We start from the raw sequence: 25,793 nt of genomic DNA on the forward strand, positions 1-25,793 counted from the left end.
TCCTCCTTCAGTTATTCTTTCCCTTTCACATAGGTAAGTCTTTTGCTCTTTAGTGGTTGTTACAAATATTTTTAAAATAAAACAACTTGAAACAAAAATCAAAATGAGAAGCATACATAGAAAACCATACTTTTGCAAATGACTTTTCTAAGAAAACTGAATATATGTAATGCTATTTTAAAATTTTACATTTGAAGAAAATTTGAAAAATCAGAAAAAAAAAGTGTATATGTACACATTAGCTATTTATTTGACTACCATCTTAAATCTTTCCTTTTATTTCCTTGTGGTAGTAGTCACTAATACATAGTCATCATTATTATACTTTCCTCCAATCCATCCTATAATTTTACATAATTATGTCTAGCCCTACATAATATCTATTATTATTTTTATTTTAATCATAAATTATATTTTTGATAAAATAGTTAACAATATTCTTTTTCATAAACAATTGAATATTTTTAATGATTCTTAAAAGTTAAGTGACTTTATTGCTATACACATGAAATAAACTAAATTACTAATAGCCATTTATTATTTCTAGGGATTATTATTATTGTCTTAACTACATATTAAGAATAAATGCATTTCTTGGTTACTAACAGAGGATGAGTTTTAAAAGGACTTTTGGTGATCACTATTGGTTTTCTATGCATTCACAGGATAAAAGGTACCTGTTCCTCATCTCAAGTCTAATGAAAGAGAATCAAGGAATGCCATGTGGTAAGTGCCATATGCATTTCCTATAGTTGAAGAATATATTGTATTACTGTCAAATTCCCTCTTGACAGCTCTACAGGTCTGGAGATGAGCTAGTTAGCTGCTTACAGACAAGCCAAAGTAGATCTTTCTGTTGTAGTGGAATCAGTTTGGACAAGACTTTATTAGGGCAAATAATGAATATATATTATTAGTGTTTTAGGTAGACTGGCTGGAAGCTATGAAAGGAGAGTGCACAGGAGGGTGTCATTCTAAGTCTTTCCATGAAATGCACTTGGCAAGGAATATAGACTCAGCAGAGTAAAGCTAGGAAAGCTAGAAAGACCTCAGAGAGGAAGAGAGCCTGACCCAAAGGAGGGCACTGCTGTGGGAGGGCACTGCTGTGAGACATGACTGGCAGTGGGGGAGTTTCTGTAAGGAACCACAAATGCCTTCCTGGATAGGAGTTTGCTTTTGAGATCTTCCAAGACAGAACAAGAAAATATTAACTTATGATATATTATCTGACAATGAAGACTTGTTATTTCGTCTAATTTCTCTTATTTTGTTCCATCCCTAGACTTCCATTCTTGGAAGGTAAAGGACTAAGAAACTATGAAGGTGAGTAATCATGAGAGATAAAGAAAAAATAATCTAACTACACTCCTGTTCTCAGAGTAGAGGCTTAACTACAGGGTGGAACTTAGGTTTTGAAAATACTTGAACTAGATTTTTTTTTTAATTATTATAAGAGACTGGGCTTTTTATTGTTGCTGTACACACACACACACATACACACACACACATATGTATATATGTTAGATTTTTTTTGTGATTTAAAATAATCAGAGAAAAATGACAAGTCCTGTCAGCTTTTTACAGTTAAAAACCTAACTCCATCAAATAAAGACACACTGGGAAATGAGTACAAAGTTACTTTACTACTTAATCTCATCAGGTATATTTGTTCATCATACTGGTTTTCTACCATTTAGACATACAAAATGCTGGTTGAGCTTTATATAACTTTGCATGTACACGTATGAGTGCTTTTTAAAAATACATATTTAAAAGTACAATTCCTATTCCTATGCCTTAGGTTACGTGACTTTTAAATTGCATTAAATATAATCAAATATTACTCTAAAATAGTTAGAACAATTTGTACTCTCACAGCAATAAACATTTGTTTTTACCGTAACCTTTCTACCATCTCATGTATTTTATAATTTACACTGGTTTTTAAAACTATGTCTCAATGTTTTAGTTTTTCCATAGTTTCACATACCATTGTTTATCTTTAATATTTTGTTTACATTTTATATCTTGTTTAAGAAAATACAGTCTTGTGCAAAAAATATATAATTGCTGTTAATTATTTTAAAGTTTTCTCTTATTTACACTTGAATTTTCAATCTGGTTGCACTTAATTCTTGATCCTAATGATTTATATGACTATAAATATAAAAATTCAGTTTTCTCAATACCATGTTTGATTAGATTATATTTTTCTCCTAGTTAATGTCCTCTATCTTATTATAAAACAGCTTTTAGGGTTTGATTCCACTGTTGCAAAAAGTGACAAATTTTATATAGACATAGCATTAGTATCTGTGGTTGTGTTTATATATACATATCCATTTAAATTAATTTATATCATCTACATATGCATTGATAAAATGCAAGTAGTAATTATTTTCTCAACTTTTTTTCTGATTTTTTACATATAACAACAAAATATTTTAAAAGTAACTGTATATAGAATATTTAATTAATTAATATAAAAATAATCATTATCTTTGGGAAATGTATAGCATAAAAATAGTTATACATGCTTTGTCAAAACAGATATTCTTATACTATTTATTGGAGTATACGTTTTCTTTCTTTTAAGCAAGAGGCAATGTGAATCAAAATTTTTTTAAGTTTTATGTCTTTTTATCATTAAGTTTAGTTCTAGAAGCGTAGCCCTAATAAATAATCAAAACTATCCACACTTATAAGCCACATTGCTCATTGCAACTGTGTTTATAAAATAAAAAACATAGATGCCCTAAATTCAAAACATCATTTTAATGATCAAGTAAAGATTGTTAATAAAGAAGATGGAAATTTATGTTTAATTAAAATTAAGGTTTTAAATATTTTTACAGATATGAGCAAATGTTATTAACATACTACTTATGAGAAAAATAGCTTTACCCAAAACAATACACAAATTTATTAAATGAAAACAGAAAACTATAGAGGAACATAATATTTTAACTAAAAATAGCTGAATTATATTTATCTGCATATGCTTATTTTGATTTGTAAAATCCTAAAGATAGACATGGAAAGGTAACAGTAAATGTTATTTTTTTTTAAATCATCAGATTAAAGGTCTGGGAGAAAAAGAAATTATTATTGGAAATACACGTAGTTTCCAGAGGTAAGACTGGAAGCAAAGCCTAATATTTAAAAGTGGTTATTTTGATGTCAAGGAGATAGATTATTTACTCCTTTATATATTTTCCATAATTTAAATATTTTTGTACACTTAGCACATTTTTATTTTATAAACATAATTCAATTTATTTTCTTATTTGAAATAAATGTTTAGGGATAAAATAGTAATGCAATAATGAATACTAAAAAGTGTAATACTTAGTCATACTTTTCAGGAGCAAAATGACCTATAGAGATATATCTTAAAACATACATTTTTCTCTATGTCTAAAAAACCAGTACCCAAATTCATAACAATAAGCCAGTGTCACTCATGCCGCTACTGATATCAAAGTTGACAGACAAGCCCCAGAGCAGGTGGATTGCTTCAATTATTCGCCATCTACAATGAATACAAAATAACTTCTAAAAGCTTTCTGGAGATCTGTAAGATGCTGGCTATGGCTTATAGCAATATGACATTGATGATGAAGCTTGGGCAAGATAAAAGCTCAAAAAAAAAAAAAAGAAGAAGAAGAAGAAGAATGACAAGGCATTGTTTCTTGTGGCCTTTAGTTTGGCAATTATTTAACTATAACTGCAACAGCTGGCCACTGAAAGGACGGTATCAGGACCCCTTGAAGGGTGCTGGGATGTGACGCTATTGGCAGGCCGCCTATGTATCTGAGATGAAATAAGCCCAGCAAATGGACGTTTCAGCAGCTGGCCAGACAAAGGATATTGTTCAGAGATTTAACAGCTGATAATTGAGCATTCTAGTAATATTTGTTGAAAAGAAAGTGGTCACCAAATGGATAATATTAGAAAACAATCGATATTCTAAAGTTTGAGAGCAGGGTTTATGAGAGGGTAAGCCAAGAAGCATGAGATTGTCATTATCTCATCTTTTTCTGAAAGACTTTCAGAAAGATTAGGTTGGAGATTTTTAGTACAAAATGAAAAGAATCATGCTTATACTCCAACATTGAACAGGCATTTTATACAGTCTGACTTCCTCCTCACAAATCAATCATATTGCCCTGAAACAATCCATTTCTTCTTTATTGCTACCTCATTGGTTTTCCTAACATGGTAATATTGTATAATATACCTCTTTAAATATTCTTTCTGTTACCTCATAAAACAAAATTGTGTCTACTTTTCATTGACTAATATATTTAACTATTTTATAAGTCCATTTACTCAAAAACATAAAAAAAAACCACCTGAAAGGTCATTCATTCCTGATAAAACAAAGTAAGTAATGTAAAAAATATTATACATTTAACTGATAGTAAAGATGAATTTATCTTGTTTTATGGAGATACACTTAAACACAATAGAAAAATATAACACCTTAAATTATTAATTTATCTGCAAATTTAGCTTTCAAAACTTAAACAATACCATATAATTATAATATTTACATTTGATGTGATGAAATGTATATTTATTTTCATAATTAAGAATCATCATATACAGTTAGTGGTTTATAAGCCCTTGGTAACTAAAAAATGAAAATATTGAATTTGGATTTTCATGCAGATATTTCTGATTTGTTTTTGTACAAGTAGCTTTTCAAACATTCCCTAATTTAAAAAATCACTCTTGACACAAGTTCAGCATTTCAGAGTTTTCCTATAGCATTCATTAAGTTACATCCCTTTTCGGAAATGTTCCATTAGAGCATAATTGAAGAAACTGGTAAAATTTAATTACAGCAATTTTCCTTGATTTAACTTGAAGAGAATTCTGACGTCTCTGAATGGGGTAGCTAATGGATTTCCCAGGACATGATGCCAAATGAAATACACAGTACAAAGTTAAGGGGCAAATAAAGATCTCATCTTATTTCACTTTATCAGTTACAAGCACTTCATCAGTTACAAGCACCATATTGAAAACAAGAGTCAGAAAGTGAGAGAAGAATTATCTATTACTTTTAATAGGACATATGGACAAAATAATAAATGTGAAGACACTGAATAGAAAGAGTTCAAATCCATGAAATGGTGATTTGAGCTCTTTAGGGTTTAATGAGCACTGAAAGACAGTACAAGCTTTGTACAAGAGGGGTCATGTTTCACTATAAAAATTTATGCTGGCCAACAAAAAAAGAAAAAAGTCCTTCTTGCTTGCTGTTAAAAAATCCATAATCCTTAAGATATCTTAACATTTGCAAACAATGGAAGTTCCCAATAGATAATTTTCCTTTTTTTTTTTTTTTTTTGGTATTTTTTAAAAAATATGTAACTCAGAATAAGTAAACTTCCAAACATTTTTAGGAAAAATCTTTTTGATAATTTTCTCCATTTCACAGAAATCCACGAAACTACATTTAAAAAACACAATAAGAATGCATGTGTGTGTAGACTTAGCCATATGAATCTACATATATATGTACATATGTATTCACCTATCTACCTCTCTACTTTCAGAATGATGATTGGTTAGCATCCAGCATTCCTAACATGATATGTTTTGCAAAAAATGACTAGAAGTGTATTGCTTCACCTAATTACACCTTCTTGGTGTTAGTAGAAATAGTAATTATGAACACCAAAATTGTTTATGAATAGTTTTCTGGTAATTTATTTCCATTATTGTATTTTGATGTCTTCAAAACACAAAGTAATGTAAGCAGGTTAATATCACCATTGACTACTTCCCCTTGGTTTTTAAAGCAGTCATATTATGACCTTGCAATCCATTGGTATTCCCATTCTCCACATATAACTCCTATGTTTAAAATATGATTCTATTTCTGCTTAAGGTGGATAAAGTAAGTATATATATGTTTATATAATATATAAATTTTATTATATAATATATATTATATAATATTGTGTGTGTGTGCGTGTGAGAGAGGAAGAGACAGTCTCATTCTGTTGCCCAGGCTGGAGTGCAGTGACGGAAACTCAGCTCACTGCAATCTCCACCTCCTGGACTCAAGGGATTCTTCTGTCTCAGTCTCCCAAGTAGCTGGGACTGCAGGAGAACACCACCACACTCAGCTAAGTTTTTTTTTTTCTTTTTTTGGTTAAGACAGGGTATTCCCATGTTGCCCAAGCTGGTCTCAAACTCCTAGGCTCAAGCGATCCATCCAACTTTGCCTCTCAAAGTGCTGGAATTATAGGCATGAATCACTGTGCCCAGCCTTACTTCTTTATGTATATATTAAGAGAGAAAATAATGCAGTACACATTGCCTCACAGTTTATGAGTGCATAGTTTATTATTTTGCTCTCATGGATATATACATTATTTTATTTTCTCTATTTACTGATAAGAAAACTGGGAAAGAACATGTAAAGATAATAATCATCTCTTCCAGAGAAAAACGTGCTTGAGTGAATACTCAAGTTCAAATGTTCTTTTTACTTACTGGGAGTAAATTATAATAATGAGCTCATATTTTGTGAATTTTACTAACTATAAATCAGAAAATATTTTGTTACATATAACTAATCAAAATCATTTTTCAGTAAAATTTTACAGTAGAATAGAATTTTATTAAATCATCGGTCCCTTCAAATGAAGATATGAAAATTAGAATTTGGAGAGGTATAAGTTACTAGCTAAAATTCTAGCTATAGTTAGTGTCAAAGGACAATTACCATCATCTCTTAACTCAGCACTGGGCTCTTTAAACTACTCTATCATGTTCTCCTATTATCCTAAGAATATGTGCTGTATAATATAAAATATATTAAAAATAGGCTATGAAATTCAGCTCCTAAATTTGAGTTTTCACTATTCCCTATTCTTTAAATGTCTAAAGGTGAATACAGTGAGTAAAATTCAGCAAAATAAAAGTCCCAAACAGATCTTTAATATATATTACTCAATACAATTGACCTATAACTCTTATAAATTTTCAATCCAAGCATCACAGGCTTGAAAATGTAATTGCTTTTAACTGCTCCCTACTCTCCCATTTTAAGCTATCCATCTGTATCTCTGCTTTGGAGAAATGTAGAGAAAATTAATGTGACTGTGAATCAAAATGATAGGTATAAAACAGTATAATATTTGTGGCTTTTGTACTGACTTTTTGTGTTGAAAGAAGAAAAATACAATAATCGAGTTTTATTTCTTGTCTTACTCCCATTCACACTTCAAAAATTACCTTTGACGTTAAAAAAAGATAAAAAATCTCTAGATATCTTGTGATAAAGGGAAAATAGTTCCTTAAATCTACATGGTTAATCCTAGGCACATCTAATCAGAGATTACAATAAAGCAAAATAGATCACCATTTTATTAGAAGTATGTTAGTATTATTAAATTAATAAATTATTATAATCAGTTTTTTAAGTTTAAAATGAGGCCATTGTGATTTGTATTGAATAACTTCTTTGAAATTATAATCCAGTGTTCAAGCTCTAAGAAAGTATGACATAGCTTGAGTGCCAATGGTTTAATACAAAAGGAAATTCATTCTTTACCTCTATCCCTCAAAAGACATTCAAAGTTAAGAAATATCTAACATACAACATCTTTTCTTACAGTTCCTATAGGATTAAACCCAATTTACCACAGTCTATCCTGCAGAGCTTCTTATCTCCATCCCAAACGCACCTTTGTCAGTTCCCGGTCCATAGTACTTTTTCTTGCCCTTTCACCCAAAATCCCTTCCTTAGTCTTTTAAAATATAACTATATTTTTTTCCATCTTGTACCTGTCATTCATTGTAGAAGAAGGTTGCTGGTTAAAAAGTTTGTAAACATTTGCTTGGAAACAAAGGAGGGAATAGTAGAAACATTATTTTGCATTCTTCAAAGATGACAATTAATGTTATGCAGTGGTAAAATTAAAAACAAACAAACAAACAACAACAACAAAAAACTAGTGAAAGTTTTACCTGAAATACAGTACTTGGGAGACAGGTGATATATAAAATAAATTTGTAGGATGAGAGAAAAAAGACACAAAACAATGTTATTATTGTTTGTCACTTTGTGTTGACTTCTCCTTGACAAGAAAGAGAGGAGTTCAAGAAAGAGTTTGCATTGGCAAGCAAGATTGCAAGGTTTCCAGAAATTCATGGCCTTGCAATGTTGGAAAAGACAACCAATCAACTAATTTCATACTCCAAATGGTAAGAGAAGAAATGCAAAATGTTTTGGTGGGGGAAGAAAGATAGACTTATGGGTCTGCTATCACACATACGATTAAAACCCAAGGTAAATATAAATGTTTCAGATGAAATCTAAAGGTCTACGGAGAAGGAAATCCTTTAACTTAAACAAAAAGTGACTCGGGAAAAAACAACTAAGAATGTTGACTCTTCCGCCAAAGTTAGATAAGCTTGAATTATATGTGAACACAAGTAAAGTGGAACCAAGATGGAGAAATGACAGGAAAGGCATATCCTGCTTCTGGAAATCATCTCATAAAGAATTTGGGGCTTGTTTACCTGGAAATGTATTTGACTATTTATGAGAGATATACTGCTAGAAGTATCACTGATCTGGGAAGATAGTGAAAAAAGTTACTATTTAAGACTTAAAATTGGATCCTTAGGAGCTTAGGGACTGAGAACAACCTGAAAATTCTACTCATTCCTAAGGCCCAGATGACCTTCTCAGATACAGTCAAAGACAATGCAGGAAAATAAGCAGCTCTTAAAGAACCAAGTCATGGAACACAGAGTTATCCTCAGAAAAAGACTTGTAAAAATTTATTTATTGCAAGAAATTGCAAACATATATATCTGAGAAAAAACAGCTGAAATTCAGATTTCAAGTACAGGGAGTGAGATTCTTCTATACTGCTCTTAACAGGTTTACTGATGTATTTCAACTAGGTGAAGGTAATATACAAAATGGTTTAATTTATCTCTAATCACTGCTTTCAAGTATGCTCTCAATCAAATTTAAGTTTAAGATCCTTGAGGGCAGGCATTTTATTTGTTTTGTGCATGGTTTTATCTCCAGCAACTAGAGCAATGCCTGCTATGTGGTAGGTGCTCAGTAAATATTAATTTGCTAACTGAATTAATAAATGCTTGTATTAGTCCATTTTCACACTGCTGATAAAGACATACTCTAGACTGGGAAGAAAAAGAGGTTGAATTGGACTTACAGTTTCACATGGCTGGGGAGGCCGCCTCAGAATCATGGCAGGAGGTGGAAGGCACTCCTTATATAGTCGCAACAACAGAAAAATGAGAAAGATTCAAAAGAGGAAACATTTGATAAAACCCTCGGAACCCATGAGACTTATTCACTACCATGTGAACAGTATTGAGGGAACCTTCCCCATGATTCAAATTATCTTCCACCGGGCCCCTCTCACAACATGTGGGAATTGTGGGAGTACAATTCAAGATGAGATTTGGGTAGGGACACAGCCAAACCGTATCATTCTGCCCCGGCCTCTTCAAATCGTGTGCCCTCACATTTCAAAACCAATCATGCCTTCCCAACAGTCCCCCAAAGTCTTAGCTCATTCTAGCATTAACCCAGAAGTCCACAGTCCAAAATCTCATCTGAGACAAGGCAAGTCCCTTCCACCTATGAGCCTATAAAATCAAAAACAAGCTAGTTACTTCCTAGATACAATCGGGGTACAGGTATTGGTTAAATATACCTGTTCCAAATGGGAGAAATTGGCCAAAAAAAGGGGTGATAGGGCCCATGCAAGTCCAAAATCCAGTAGGGATGTCAAATTTTAAAGCTCCAAAGTTATCTCCTTTGACTCCGTGTCTCACATCCAGGCAACGCTGATGCAAGCGGGAGGTTTACATAGTCTTGGGCAGCTCCGCCCTTGTGGCTTTGCAGGGTACAGCCTTCCTCCTCACTGCTTTCATGGGCTGACTTTGAGTGTCTGCAGCTTTTCCAGGCACACAGTGCAAGCTATAGGTGGATCTACATATTCTGGGGTCTGGAGGATGGTTGCCCTCTTCTCACAGCTCCACTAGGGGGTGCCCCAGTAGGGACTCTCTGTGGGGGCTCAGACCCCACATTTCCCTTCTGCACTGCCCTAGCAGAGGTTCTCCATTAGGCCCTGGCCCTGCAGCAAACTTTTACCTGGGAATCCAGGCATTTCCAAACCTCTTCAGAAAAGTAGGTGGAAGTTTGCGAATGTCAATTTTTGACTTTGGTGCACCTGCAGGCACACCACCTTATGAAAGCTGCCAAGGTTTGGGGCTTGCACCCTCTGAAACCATGGGCCAAGCTGTGCCTTAGCCCCTTTAGCAATGGCTGAAGTGGCTGGGACACAGGGCACCAAGGCACTAGGCTGCACGTAGCATGGGAACCCTGGGCCTGGCCCAGGAGACCATCTTTTCCTCCTAGGCTTTGGGGTCTGTAATAGGAGGGGCTACCATGAAGACCTTTCATGTGCCCTGGAGACATTTTTCCTATTGTCTTGGGGATTAACATTTGACTCCTTATTACTTATTCAAATTTCTGTAGCCAGGTTAAATTTCTCCTCAAAAAATGGGTTTTTCTTTTCCACTGCATCGTCAGGATGCAAATTTTCTGAAATTTTATACTCTGTTTCTCTTTTACAATGGAATGCTTTTAACAGAACCCAAGCCACCTCTTCAATGCTTTACTGTTTAGAAATTTCTTTCTCCAGATACCCTAAATCATCTCTCTCAAGTTCAAAGGTCCAGAAATCTCTAGGGCAGGGAAAAATGCCACCAGTCTCTTTGCTAAAACATAACAAGAGTCACCTTTGTTCCAGTTCCCAACAAGTTCCCCATCTCCATCTGAGACCACCTCAGCCTGGACCTTACTGTTTGTATCATTATCAGCATTTTTGACAAATCCATCTCACATATCTCTAGGAGGCTGCAAACTTTCCCGTATTTTCCTGTGTTCTTCTGAGCCCTCTAAACTGTCCCAACCTCTGACTGTTACCCAGTTCCAAAGTTGCTTCCACAATTTTTGGTTTCTTCTCAGCAATGCCCCACTCTACCAGTACCAATTTACTGTATTAGTCTTTTTTTTTTTTCACTCTGCTGATTTCTTACCCAAGACTGGGAAGAAAAGAGGCTTAATTGGACTTACACATAGCTGCGGAGGCCTCAGAATCATGGTGGAAGGCAAAAGGCTTTTCTTACATGGTGGTGGCAAGAGAAAAATAAGGAAGATGGAAAAGCGGAAACCACTGATAAAACCATCAGATCTTGTGACTTATTCACTACCACAAGAACGGTATGGGGGAAACTGCCCCCATGATTCAAATTATCTCCTACTGGGACTCTCCCACAACATGTAGGAATTACAAAAGTACAATTCAAGATGAGATGTGGGTGGGGACACAGAGCCAAACCATATAAATGCTCTTTCAAATCTTGTTTTGTTTTCTCATCCTTCTTAATTACGTCAGTTGCAAATTCCATAAATTTTGAGTCACTATTTTTTTTTTCAACTTTTATTTTATGTTCAGGGGTACATAGGCAGGAGGTGCAGGTTTGTTACATAAGTAAACATGTGCCATCATGGTGTGCTGCACAAGTCAATCCATTACCTAGGTATTAAGCTCAGTATCCCTTAGCTACACTTCATGGGAAGAGTTAAGGGACAGCCCTTAGCTACACTTCCCATGATCCTTGACAGGCCCCAGTGTGTGTTGTTCCCCAGCAATGTGTCCACGTGTTCTCATCATTCACCTCCCACTTGTGAGAACATGTGGTGTTTGGTTTTCTGTTCCTGTGTTAGTATGCTGAGGAAAATGGCTTCCAGAAGACATACATGTGACCAACAAACATATGAAAAAAAGCTTAATGTTACTGATTATTAGAGAAATGCAAATCAAAACCACAATGAGATACTATCTCACGTCCCTCAGAATGGCTATTACTAAAAAGTCAGAAAGCAACATAGGCTGCTGAGGTTGTGAAGAAAAAGTAACACTTTTATACTGTTGGTGGGAGTGTAAATTAGTTCAACCCTTGTGGAAGGCAGTGTGGCAATTTCTCAAAGACCTAACAGCGGAAATACCACATGACCCAGCAATCCTATTATTGGGTATATACCCACAGGAATAGAAATAATCCTATTATAAAGATACATGCACACTTATGTTCATTGCAGCACTGTTCACAATAGCAGAAATGGAATCAACCTAAATGTCCATCATTGTCTATTATTACATGCTGTTTAAAGCTTCAATTTCAAACAGAATTTAAACTTCTTCATCTCTTCTGCCTTTAGGGCTGACTTGAGCAGAGATTCTGAAGTACATGGAAAAAAAGAGAGGCATGGCCTGACTCTGAGATACCTCATTTCTCTTCTTCTTCAGGATAGAGTCCTTCTTGTAAACTTAGGGAGAAAGAAAGTGCCCAACCCTCCAAAACTGCTAGATTGTGGCTGTAACTTCCCTGAGCTTTCTCAGGACAACACACTGAGAAAGAGTCCAAATGCTGGACTTCTCATGAGTGAATAAGAATGTGTGAGTTTCACAGTGTTCCCTCATGTCCTTCCAGACTCACAGTTTTCTGAAGTGAGATTTCCTCTGAAGCCTGATGTTCCATCCCTTTCAGTAGGCTCTAGGCACTCCTCACCATTGCAGACCTGGGTATATATTTATAACTCGGTGCAACATACTTTATAATAATATACTTTTTAAAATATATGTATTTGTTTGGTAAACATTGAAATTAATTTTTTTAAGAGCCAAGCAAAGAGCTATAGAAATTTCCAAAACCTCAGGACCTGAGAAGTATTTTGTATATTAAATGAGCCATTGAACAAGCCCTCTTTATATCATTGACAGTGAATTATAAAAAAACATTTCACCAGTCTCTGCCTCTCAGTTCTGCTGAAGTGAATGTAGAAGTGAAAGAGCTCTGTCTTGCATAGTCAGCTCCAACCTTATTCCACTTGAACACCTACTCACTGCATTTCTGTGGATTTCAGGGCCCTATGGAGGTCAAGAGACAATAACACAAAAAGCAACACTTATACTGCTCTAATGCATGGGATTGATGTGTAAAAGTCACTTCTTTCCTAGAAAAAATGAAATGTCTTGAAATTTTAGAAAGGTAATTTTCCTTTAAAAATTCAAGATACCTCTCTGTTAGGCAGGAATCTAGACCCAACATGGCGGCATTACCCGGTGTAGCAGGCCTTTTGTTAAGACTCCCTTCACCCTTGTACACACCCGCAGACTTACATGCGTCAGAGTTCTGGCTGGACAACCACACCCCCCCATGACCCGCAGCTCACCTACATTCCACGAGTTCGTAAACAGCAGTTTCAGTTAACAGTTTCCAAAGACCCCTTCCTCCTGACCCTTACTCAACTCCTGCCCTAGGAGTTTCAAGACCCCCCAGGCCCTGTTTGCACAACCAGCTTCCCTACCTCTCAGGCTATAAAAAGCCCCTAACCTCCTCCTTCAGTGTGACTTCCTCGGCCCACGCCTTTGGACCGAGGAACCTCGCCCGCAAGCCCTAATAAAAGGCTATTCTCACTGCCATTTGCCTTGTGTCTTTGTTCCCGGTTCAGCTCCAGCCTCAGTTTACCTTTATACTCTCTATTTATAAATTGTTTATTTTTTAGCCAATACTTACCTTTTACATGAAAAATAAAGTGCTAATAAATACATATGATTCGTATGCCTTGTCGTTGATATAGTTTGACACTAGGGATAAACAGAGTTTGCAAAATAAAAAGGGGGTCTCTAAGGAATACTAGAAATTAAAAGAATGGAAGGAAATGGAGAGAAATGAGAAATAACAGCAGTGACAAGAGATACTATGGTTTTCCACATGTCATCTGGGAAGACCTTCAGTTATTGGTGTTCGAAATCTGTCAAAGAAAATATAAAATAGCTGAAGAATATCACAAACCACAAAATGTTTGCTCATATGAAAAGTTAATCTCCTCGGAGCAATAAGAGTGTATGGGGTTATGAAGCTAGAATTGCGCTTACCTCTTCCAAATTATAACTGGGTGGAGGAAAAACAAAACAACAAAAATCGGTTGGTAGAAAAGATGGGACATTGGCCAACATCAAAGACTAGCCTCCCTGTGGGTCTCTCTTGCAACCTGTAAGGCATTGGGGAAAGAAATACTGTCCCTATAAAATGCACATTTATAAATCCTTCCAGAAACCAGAGACAGGCCTACATTCAGTTTTACATCCATTCGAATGCTCTTCTGCCATCAAATGAGGTGAGAAGAATTAGAAAAATACTTCTTTAAATGGTAACAAAAAAAGACCTTTATTGTGTCATTTATTATTTATTAATAGAGTAGAATACTTTTTCTAAGTAGCAGATACATTCTTATAAGGGAAGGATTAAATGGTAAAATACTATGATTTTATTTCTGTGGTCTTAGAAGTTGATACACTTTTTTCTTCTTTACAGAGTAACATAATATGTATAAAACAATGTAGGCCCAGAGGTGAAAATCCACATTTATTTGTTGAGACTGAGAATAATTGAGTTCAGGAAGCAGTCCTAAAGAAATTCATATATGTGTGCATATATATGAAGTCATAGTTCTCACATATAATTATATACATAATTACTTGTAATACATCGTTTACATATACAGTATTTGTAAAATATATATTATATATGTATACATGCATTATATTTATATATTATGTGTATATGTGTGTGAGTGTTTATATATGTATATATATTTTTTCAGCCTAGACTGCTCCTCTGAGATTCAAATTCCAATACCTAACTGCCTATTTAATGTCTCCACAGAGATACCTAATAGGTACCTTATATGGCAATGCTGACTTTTTTCCTCCCAAGCCTACTCCTCTCAGTTTTCCTCACTCAGCAAGCAGCACCACCGTTAATCCAGTCGTTCTTGGACAAATATAGCATGTCACCTTTTACTCCTCTCATTCTACCTCAGCCTATATTCAATCCTACTTCCCCTCCTGTTATATTTTACAGATGTTATTTCCACCAAAACCTCCTGCACTTCTAACTCCTTCCCAATGTCTGCTAACTGGAAGACCTGGACTGACACTCTTCCCATGATGTATAAGGCTATCAAGGATCTGGGCTCAATCTTTTTGGGAGTTGTGTCCAATCTTTGTAAGCAGGAGATATATTAAATTATACCTCATTTTCTAGATTTTGGGCAAGCCCTTCACTTCCCATAATTTGTATATTCTGTGTTATAAGCCTGACTTGTGTGAATGACGATTTTAAGAACTCAATATATACTACTTTAATTTGTCAATTTACAATAAAAATATACCCTTAAAAAAGAATAATGAGACCACTTTCCTCATTTCGATTACATAATGGAGATAAAAGACAAGCTACAGGAAGTGAAATTGGTAATTCTCCTTGGTCCCTGTTTGGGAAAACGTGAATCTCATCCTCTCAGTTTCTAGTTTGACAGAGTATAGGGTAGGGAAAGAAGACTCAAAACAAACAAACATGAGCTGTTGGCAAGGTTGGCCTGACAGGATATGAAATCAAACACCAAAAAAGCTTTTTAGGACCCTATAAAATGCTAAACTTACTATAAATTTCTTATTGCATCACGAAAGCATAAGCAAGCCTAATAAATCAAATAATTTTGGAGAGCCTTGGGTCTAATTTTTAAAACCAACAATAAAAATGGCTTTAGAACATAGATGTCCAAGATTTGGCACACACAAGAAAGGCTGTAGATAAACAGTGATGTCTAATATTGTTCAGGATGCTTAGCTCTTGTAGGTTTATAGCATTTGAAATAAAGCCTCAGATTTCCTGGTACCTATTATGTGATATGAGTCAGGAGCCCTGGATTGGTCTTCAAACAATTCATTTGATTTAACTGAACTCAGCACATACTTTAGCTACTAGAATTATTCAATGTCTATATTAACTGAAGAACTCTGAATACATTGATGATCACTAGTCATTTCATGAATATAAGTTATATTTTAACCTAAATGCACTGACCCTATTGCCTATATCTTTTTTTTTATTATTATTAAACTTTAAGTTCTAAGGTACATGTGCACAACGTGCAGGTTTGTTACATATGTATACATGTGCCATGTTGGTATGCTGCACCCATTAACTCGTCATTTACATTAGGTATATCTCCTAATGCTATCCCTTCCCCCTCCCCCCTCCCCACAATAGGACCAGGTGTGTGATGCTCCCCTTCCTGTGTCCTAGTGATCTCATTGTTCAATTCCCACCTATGAGTGAGAATATGCGGTATTTGATCTTCTGTTCTTGCAATAGTTTGCTGAGAATGATGGTTTCCAGCTGCATCCATGTCCCTACAAAGGACACGAACTCATCCTTTTTTATGGCTGCATAGTATTCCATGGTGTATATGTGCCACATTTTCTTAATCCAGTCTGTCACTGATGGACATTTGGGTTGATTCCAAGTCTTTGCTATTGTGAATAGTGCCACAATAAACATATGTGTGCATGTGTCTTTATAGCAGCATGACTTATAATCCTTTGGGTATATCCTCAGTAATGGGATGGCTGGATCGAATGGTATTTCTAGTCTTGGATTTGAAACATGGAAAGCCCATGTTGAGATGTGTTGAACATGTAAAACACATACGGTAACTATCAAGCTTTGGAATACAAAATTATGCAGAACTCATCAACAATTTTTACATTGCTTATATGTTAAAATAATCATATTTTTAATATATTTGACTAAGCAAAAGATTATTCCAGTTAATTTAACCACTTCCTTTTATTCTTTTAAATATGCCTACTATAAAACAAAATTACATATTTGACTTGCATTATGTTTCTATTGGATAAGTTTAATCTATATGTCTTTTAAAAATACCATTTCATTAGATAGTCAAATAGTCCATCAGAGAACAGGCCCTATCAATGAGTTGACATATAGAGTCTAAAAATATGAAAAGAAAGGAATGCATGGATAGTAATTCCATAATTGATCATTGTGATGCTCTTTCACCTTGTGGAAAATTTTGTGAAGAAAAACAGATTACTTATAACATTATTAACCTTTCCTGATCTTTGAATATATATCAAAATTTAAATGTTCACAGGAAAATTTAACTCTAAATCATAATGCATACAATGCTGGCTCTGGGGTATTAATGTTCATTTAATACTGACATTTTTTTCCCATTTTATTGTGAATATTTGCAAAGTATAGAACAGTTGAGAGAAACTTATACTGAACATCCATATACCCAACACTTAAATTCTACCATTAAATTTTGTTTCCAGCCATAAGGTGTTTATTGAATGTCTACTATTTCTAAGGTTTCAGGGCTTACAATCACAAAGCAGAGGGAGCTTCTTAATGTCATGGAGGATGAAGTCTAGAAGAAGAAATATACACAAAACACACAGATGCACAATTACCTGTAATACATTTTAGGAGACAAAAGCAGAGTGTGATGGAAAAAAATGTTACAGGTGGTACTTACATTTGAGATTGGAAACTTTTTCTCTGAGGCTGAGCATGGGTTGGTTGAGGAGAAAAAATGTTGGAACTGGAGGAAGGTTCAAGACAGAAGAAACAACATTCACAACAGCCTGGTGGCAGCAGGAGTTGACAAATTTTAGAAACTGAAAATAGCCAGTAAGCCCTTGAAGCAGGACACTTGTTCTCTGAAGTCTCTGATTTCCCGCTACACCCTGAGCATAGTGGACAAGGCAAAGATGATAGAAGCTGAGGCCACTGAGGTAGGAAGGGGTCACTCACTGAAGACCTTGGAGCCTAAAGAAAGAAGACTGTATTCTATTCTGAAAAACGTGAAGTCACGGGAGGTGCTTTACCTTTTTATTTGCTTTTATAAAGTGAGTAGTTTCTTTCATCATATTTCTTTTTATGACTTACTTTCTGTTTCTAACACTTTCATAATGTTTTAAAGGCTGGATCTCCTGGCAACAAATTCTTAGTTTTCCATCATCTGATAATGGCCTGATTTCCCTCGTTATAGTTGAGTGAGAGTAAAGGTCCTCTTTGGGGTGCACTTTGGGGTATACTTAAGTTCTTGAATCTGTAGATTTACATATTTTGCAAAATTTGGGGACTTTATAACTATTATTTCTCCAAATACTTTTTCAGATCCACCCTCTTCCTCTCCTCCTGAGAGAAATTGATGACATGAAAGTTAGGTCTTTTGTTACAGTTTTACAGTTTTTGAGGATCTATTCTTCTTTTTTTTTTTTCCCCCAGTCTGTTTTCCTTGTTATTCAAGTAGATTATTTCCATCGTTCTCTCAAGTTAGCAGAGTCTATCCTTTGTCCTCACCACTCTAATGTTAAGCAACCCATTCTTAAAATTTCTTTTTCTTTCAGTTATTACATGCTTTGATTCAATGGAACCAAGGAACCAATGTTAATTTTGTATTTTTTTTTTTTGAGGCAGAGTCTCGCTGTGTCGCCCAGGCTGGAGGGCAGTGGCACGATCTCAGCTCACTGCAAGCTCCGCCTCCCGGGTTTACGCCATTCTCCTGCCTCAGCCTCCTGAGTAGCCGGGACTACAGGTGCCCGCCACCGCGCCCGGCTAGTTTTTTTTTGTTTGTTTGTTTGTTTGTTTTTTTTGAGACGGAGTCTCACACTATCACCCAGACTGGAGTGCAGTGGCGCTATCTCGGCTCACTGCAAGTTCTGCCTCCCGGGTTCATGTCATTCTCTTGCCTGGGTCTCACGTGTAGCTGGGACTACAGGCGCCCGCCACAAAGCCCGGTTAATTTTTTTGTACTTTTAGTAGAGACGGGGTTTCACCATGTCAGCCAGGATGGTCTCGATTTACTGACCTCGTGATCCTCCCTCCTCAGCCTCCCAAAGTGCTGGGATTACAGTCGTGAGCCACCGCGTGCGGCCTCATTTTGTATTTCTTATGTGTCTACTAATCATTTCTATTTTACAATTTGTTTCAAGTATGATCATTTTTGTGATTGCTGCTTTAATATACTTGCCATATAATTGCAATATCTGTGTAATTTGGGTGTTAGCATCTGTTGATTGCCTTTTCTAATTCCAGTTGAGATTTTCACGGTTCTTGGTGTAACAAGTGATTTTGTATTAAATCTTAGACATTTTGAGTCTTATAAAACTCTGAATCATATTTAAATCATCTGTTTTACCAGGCCTTTTCTAACAGGGTGCCCACAGAGGTGAGAAAGTACTATCTCATTACTTCCAGATGGAGCGAAAGTCCAGGTCTTCCACTTGCCCTCCATTGATACCCCAGGAGTGAGAAGGTGCCTCCCTACTACTGGGCAGCGTGTGGTGAAACCTCTCCCTGGGCTTTCCCTGGTAGTAGGCTGGCTGGAAACTCAGGGGTGCCTTATGACTGCTCCACATGCCCTCTTTCTCTCACAGGTGATAGACATGTTATCTTTGGGCTGTGAAAAGTCCTGGCTCTCCAGTTGGCCTCCTCTGACACCTTCTAGCAGGTTGTACCGAAAGGGACCCTCATTAAATCAGGGTGGATGTAGTTTAAGATTCTTACACGGTCTCCACTAACTAAAGACGGGTGAGGGCAAAACAAAACCTCTCCTTATCAGCAAATGTAGTGAGAATTCCAGTTCTTCATTCAGTCTTCTGGCCTTTTGTGACATACCTCTGGCGGCAATCCAAGGGTGCTTCATGACAGCTGGCTAAGGGTGGAAGACTAGGCCCCCAGTTAGGTTTTTCTCAGAAGAGCTATTTTGAGTCCACAGCTTAATATCCGGCCACAATGGGGCAGTTATTACTTAGATGTTTTCCTTCCTGCTAGGCTGTCTTTCCCCTGGCTTTTCAACTAGAGATATCAGGCTCCTGTTGGGCTTTCCTGTCTTTAATTATTGGTGTTTTGTGACTCCCAACTACTCTATCACCCAATCAGTCATATATGAAGCAAAAAGAAAACCCAGACAACACACTGCCATGTCATTCTTTGTTCCCGAGGGCCTTCAACAGTCTACCTTCTTCTCTCCACATTTTTGTTATCTTATGTTGATTTTATATAATCACATTTGTCCACGGTTTTCAGCTACACTTGATGGGAGAAATAGAGAAAAGTTCATGTATTCCATCTTGTCGGGAATACTGAATTTTAACGCTATTTGAAAATCAGAGACTACATGTGTAAGGTACACATGCATGCACACACATGATAGCCACACATGAACAATGATATAAAATGCTATATACTCATCTCCCTTCACATAACTTGTATCTTAGCAACTAGAAATGGTTTTTCATTATCTGAATTGTGTCCCATCTCAGGTATAAAATATAAGGCCTGTAAGTATTGATAAGATCATTTGGCTTTCACAAACAATTAAAAACTTTCTCTTGTGTAAAAAAAATCATCTGATAGTAGCAATTCTAAAATATTTTGGTCTGTGCTTTCAACGTTTAATGAATCAGGTCTCATAATGATATTCAGAAAATTATTTGGGGGGCAAATCTCAAGGTAATGATTTTTAATAAATATATTACTGTATTGTAATTTCAATAATATGCTGATAAAATTATAACACTATTTTTTTCATAATCATAAGTGACTTTAATACCTGCTTTTAAATTTTTTAAGCTTACTTTACATTATATAATTTAGGAACTTAATATTCTCCCCTGTATTTTATTAAATCATTTGTATTCTTGTAAGCTATCATGAAGACGTATATAAAAACAGAGGTTATCTTAGGTTTGGTTCTTATGAGAGGTAGTTCAAGGAAACACTGGAAAAGGAATAAAAGTGAGACTTGGATAGGAAAAAAAATCAACCAAAGACACATTAATGTGAGAGTTAGTATTGGGGCCACTGGTGGATAAATCAGTGGATCTCTTGGAGACCGTATAAACCCTGCTCAGACTTTTCAACCACAGGGCAGAGAAAATGAATTTCTTAATCCATTGATCCCCAGCCATTTTTGCTTGCAAGCTGAACTTGGGGTGTTAGCTCCCTAGAATCCTTAGAAAAGAATTTTCAGATGTTGCATTAAGGAATCCTCAGCATTTACGGGAATGAGAAATGCCAGCACTGTACGGGCTGGCTTCTGACTGTGCCTGCCACACTGGAGTGAGTATAAGTAAAAAAATTAAATAATCAAGCACATAAACAACTACCATAAACATGCATCTAAGTGTTGAAGCAGTCAGAAGTGCTTCATTAGAAGTATTGAACCTTCGCTTTAAACAAACTTTATCTTTAGAACAAAGACAGTTCAATTTTTGTTCCAGGCAGATTACTGTCTAAGTTTTTAAATTTTAACAAAATGAGGTCCATCCCACCACCATACATCAGTCCTGTCCCTAAAATCTTTGTGTCTACGCACACACACACACACACACACAAATTCAGCATTGAAAGAAAACACTAAGATACTCCAGTTATTTCCTTAGTTAATGCTCCACAAAATAGTTGGTTTTAGTTTCTGCTTAAACAAATACTTTGAAACACTTTATCATTTATTTCATGGATAGGGATTATAATCATATTTAAATATCTCCTGTTACCCAATTGAACCCCAAAATATTTACCTATTTTATGCACAAAGAGATTAATATGACAGAGCTAAGCCACTCAGAAAAATACCTTAAATAATCTAATTTTTACTCACTTCATATTTTTATCTACATTTTGGGTAAAACACCAACGACATTCTAAACACGACATTCTAAATGTCTAAAGGGACATTCTAGGGCCCTTTAACCATCTAAACACAAGCTCTGCAACCACATATTCCCCACTTGGTGGCAACTTTGGTCAGCAATTGCCCTGGACCTTCCCCACTTATATTTAACAGGTTGTCACTCAGGCTCTCTCAGGAAAACTCAGGACTGTTCTCCAGAAGTTCTTGCCTCACAGTCTGTAAATTTACTCTCCATTAAAGGAGTGTTCCTGTCACTTGGTACTTGGCTTTCCCAGAATGACTTTTGTTGTTTTTATCACTTTAGCTTTTCCCTAGTTCTTTTACCCCAGACTGTTATTTTTAAGTTTCCACATTGTGGATTTGTTCTCTCAAAATCATGTTTGTTTTTCACTTCTTGAGGGTAAGGAAAGTAGGAGACAAACAGTGCCTTCCATATATCCCAAAGAATTTAGGCAAATGTAAGGTAGAGTTCGTTCCTCAAGGATTTAAATGTACCATTTCACTGTCTCCAGAAAAGATAGTCAAACCATTTCCCGTGTTCCTATTTTATGTTTACAAGATAATATGTACTTCCTTTTGTTCAAACAAAGTTCGTTCAGGGTAGAGAAAGTTAAGAACATGAAATGGCACTTTCAACAGAAAGTGTTGTGTTTTTCAACAGATTTTGTCTCTTCATAACTGTGACTAGAATTGAAGAAATATTTTAGGTCTATTTATCAATATACACATAGCACAAACATACACACTCACACACATTCATTGCTGCACACCTTTAAAAAATGGCCCTTTACAACCAGAAAATTGGCCTGTGCACTCTATCTGCTCAAATAAAGTAGAGTTTAATACAATCTGGCAATGCTGTTTAGGTTACAGCCTACATATTTTGCCCTTTATTCTCTTTTGCTCTTTTACCCAGAGGAGTCTATCAAGAGACCATGTACAGAAATATCAAGTAAAATATATCATAAAAAAGGAACTCTGAGAACCTAGTGACCTGAAAAAATGTTACTTATGAAACTAATGACCTAAGAACGCCTTTAAATCGAAGAGCATCTAGTACAGCAAAGAGACCTTCAAAATGGGCATGTAAGCACTGATCCAGACAGAAGATTAAATAGCACGATATATTAAAAAGCATAAAGTAAAATAAAAGTTGGAATTTTTCACTTGAAACAAGTATTTCACCCAGCAGCTGAGAAAGCATCCCTGCCTGCCTTGACATAATTTTATAGTCCTTTCTTGTTTTGGTGTCAGACTAGTTTACTCATTTTCTATATATAAAGAAACTATGATAAGATATTTATATAACAAATCAAATATTGATTCATGAGTATAAAATTTGCCATCACAGCATGGGTTTTCATAAGCTTATTTCAATAAGCATAGGGTTTTCATCAGCTTATTATTGCAATTAATCTGAAAAAATAAATGCAAATTGTCTTTGAAGGCTTGAATGCCTGTTATTCTCTATAATTTCTTTTAAATAGTAATGATGTCTAACAATACATTTCTAACATAATTGTATACCTATTAGTTCTTCCTGTCTGATTATGAGGCTATACTAAACTTTATATTGGCCATAGTGAATAAAACCATTGACTTTCCATTTTCTAATCAATAAAATATTGACAAGCTTTAGAGCCAAGTGACAAAATCAAAAGCAGACATCCACAACACTTAGCTAAATTTTAGATCAATACATGAAGTTTCCATTAATGTTCACAATGACAATTTTATTTTATTTAACAGGAGAAAACATAGCTATTTCGTCCTTTTTTTAAATTTAGAATAGAGGAGCATAGGTCAAATATGCATAATGAATTTGAGTCTGCAATTTCTTTAGATCAAAAAGAAACTCTTGAAGCTCAGAAATTCATTTTTAAACAGATATATTATCCCTAGTGTACAGTTCAATAGACTTCATTAGAAATTATGAATGAAGTGTTAACAATGCTGAAAGGGACTACAGGCCTGCCTATACACAACTCTCAATAACCCGATTCATAACATTGCACAAAATGTGTTTTCTGTTTACATAATTAGCTGGGTTTTTTTTTTCTACTTCCTGCCATAATTAAATAAATATAAAACGTTATTTATAATGCAATTTATAGTTCTAAAAAAAGCTCTTAAAATCTACATCAAGATCAAAATTAAACCTAATTACAGATCGATTTGTTGCAGATTTGCTTTCTAAATCAGTGTTACTAGAGGAAGTAAAAAATATACTTTTTTACTCCATTTCTCATATTGAGTGTCATTTATTAGATCTAAGGAATTTGTTTTATTACATTTAAAAACAGAAATGTTCTTCCAACACATTTTCTACATTTTATTCATTTTCACAATTTGATATTATTTGATAGGAAACCAGTTCATATTTACTGCAAAAGAAATTGGTTAAAATCCAAAAAAAAGAGCTCATCCATAATTCCATGTCACTAAGTAAAACACTTTTGACATTTTTGCCTAATATACATGGTATAAGTACTACAAGTTCTGATTTGAGGACTTGCTTCCTAAACTTGCTTCCTCTACTCATGTAGTAGTACTGTACGATCTGACTTAGAGGAGTTATATAGAATGACATTTACTTAAGCAATTTAATATTTAAGGAAACAGACTTTTTTCTTATTTTGCATTGTTAGAAATCATATTGTGGCCAGACTCGGTGGCTCACGCCTGTAATCCCAGCACTTAGGGAGGCTGAGACGGGCGGATCACGAGGTCAGGAGATCGAGACCATCCTGGCTAACACGGTGAAACCCCGTCTCTACTAAAAATACAAAAAAAAAAAAAAATTAGCCAGGCGCAGTGGCAGGCGCCTGTAGTCCCAACTACACGGGAGGCTGAGGCAGGAGAATGGCGTGAACCCAGGAGGCGGAGCTTGCAGTGAGCCAAGATGGCGCCACTGCACTCCAGCCTGGGGGACAGAGCGAGACTCCGTCTCAAAAAAAAAAAAAAAAAAGAAATCATATTGTGATGAATATCCTTATACATTGTCTTTTTTTCCTTTTTTTTTTTTTTATTTTATTTTTTATTTTTTACAATTTGCGGTAGTTCATTTGGGCTGCCATAAGGAAATACTATAGGTAGCTTCTAACCAACAGGAAGTTATTTCTCACAATTCTAATGGCTGGGAAGTCCAAGATCAAAGTGCCAGCAGATTCCATTTCTAGTGAGGAACTTTTCCGCATAGATGATGCCTTCTGTGTCCTCGCATGGCAGAAGGGTAAATGAGCTCTCTAAGTCCTCTTTTAAAAGGGCACAAATCCTATTTATGAAAGCTCTGCCCTAATGATCTAATCACCTCTCAAAAGGCCCCACTTCTTAATATTATAACTTTGAGAGTTAGGATTTTAACATATGCATATGGGGGGGACACATATACTAAAACCCAGCAGAATTATAAATTTCTACAAGAGGATTTTCTGTGTAAAGGGTATACATCATTTTTACATATTTTCATTTCTTTTTCTTCTTGCTTTCCAGGAGTTTGTGCCACTTCATACTACTATCAACAGTGTCACATAATGTCTCCTTACCAAGCTCTTACACTGGCAGACAGATGGATACATGAATACATAAATCTTAACAATTTAATAGGCAAAGCATGGTATTTTTATATTACTTAATTTCATATTTGTTACTACAAGTGTGTAGATATTTTTATATGTTTATTATTAAATGCTGATATTTTCTTGTGCAGAATGTTTATTTAAAAAATTTGCCAAATTATGTTTTCAGGAGGTTCTCATTGTTTTTGACAATATATGTCATTTTGTATTTTGTCAATGCTAAAAATATAAATAATGTATCCATCACATGTAATAGACAATTTTTCTTAGTTTGTCCCCAAACTTCTATTTTCTTATTTTTTAAGAATCTATTTCTTATAATGTTGCTTTATGTCTTATATTTCTCTTTATAGTCCTTTTAATGTACTTCAGGTACATATTCCTTTTATATTTTTAAAGTATTATATTTTGACTGTATGGCAAGAGACCAAAAAAATGGTCAAAGAAAAAATAACCATTTTTTTCACTTGGTTTTTACTCAGTACAAAGGTTAATGTAAGTTTTCATAAAGTCTGCTTTAAACCTTGACCAGAGATGATAATTGGGAATGAACTGTA

At 35.2% G+C, this 25,793-nt stretch overlaps 1 long non-coding RNA gene across 1 annotated transcript; it reads left to right on the forward strand.

The window, feature by feature from the left end:
- The first annotated feature begins 666 nt into the window (after positions 1 to 666).
- Positions 667 to 25,219, forward strand: LOC105466273 (uncharacterized). Its single transcript, XR_978070.1, has 3 exons — positions 667 to 726; positions 1,283 to 1,323; positions 25,151 to 25,219. It is a non-coding gene; the product is annotated as an uncharacterized lncRNA (long non-coding RNA).
- The last annotated feature ends 574 nt before the right edge of the window (positions 25,220 to 25,793 follow it).

This window comes from Macaca nemestrina, chromosome 5 (genome assembly GCF_043159975.1).
Source record: "Macaca nemestrina isolate mMacNem1 chromosome 5, mMacNem.hap1, whole genome shotgun sequence".
NCBI classification, from domain to species: Eukaryota; Metazoa; Chordata; class Mammalia; order Primates; family Cercopithecidae; genus Macaca; species Macaca nemestrina.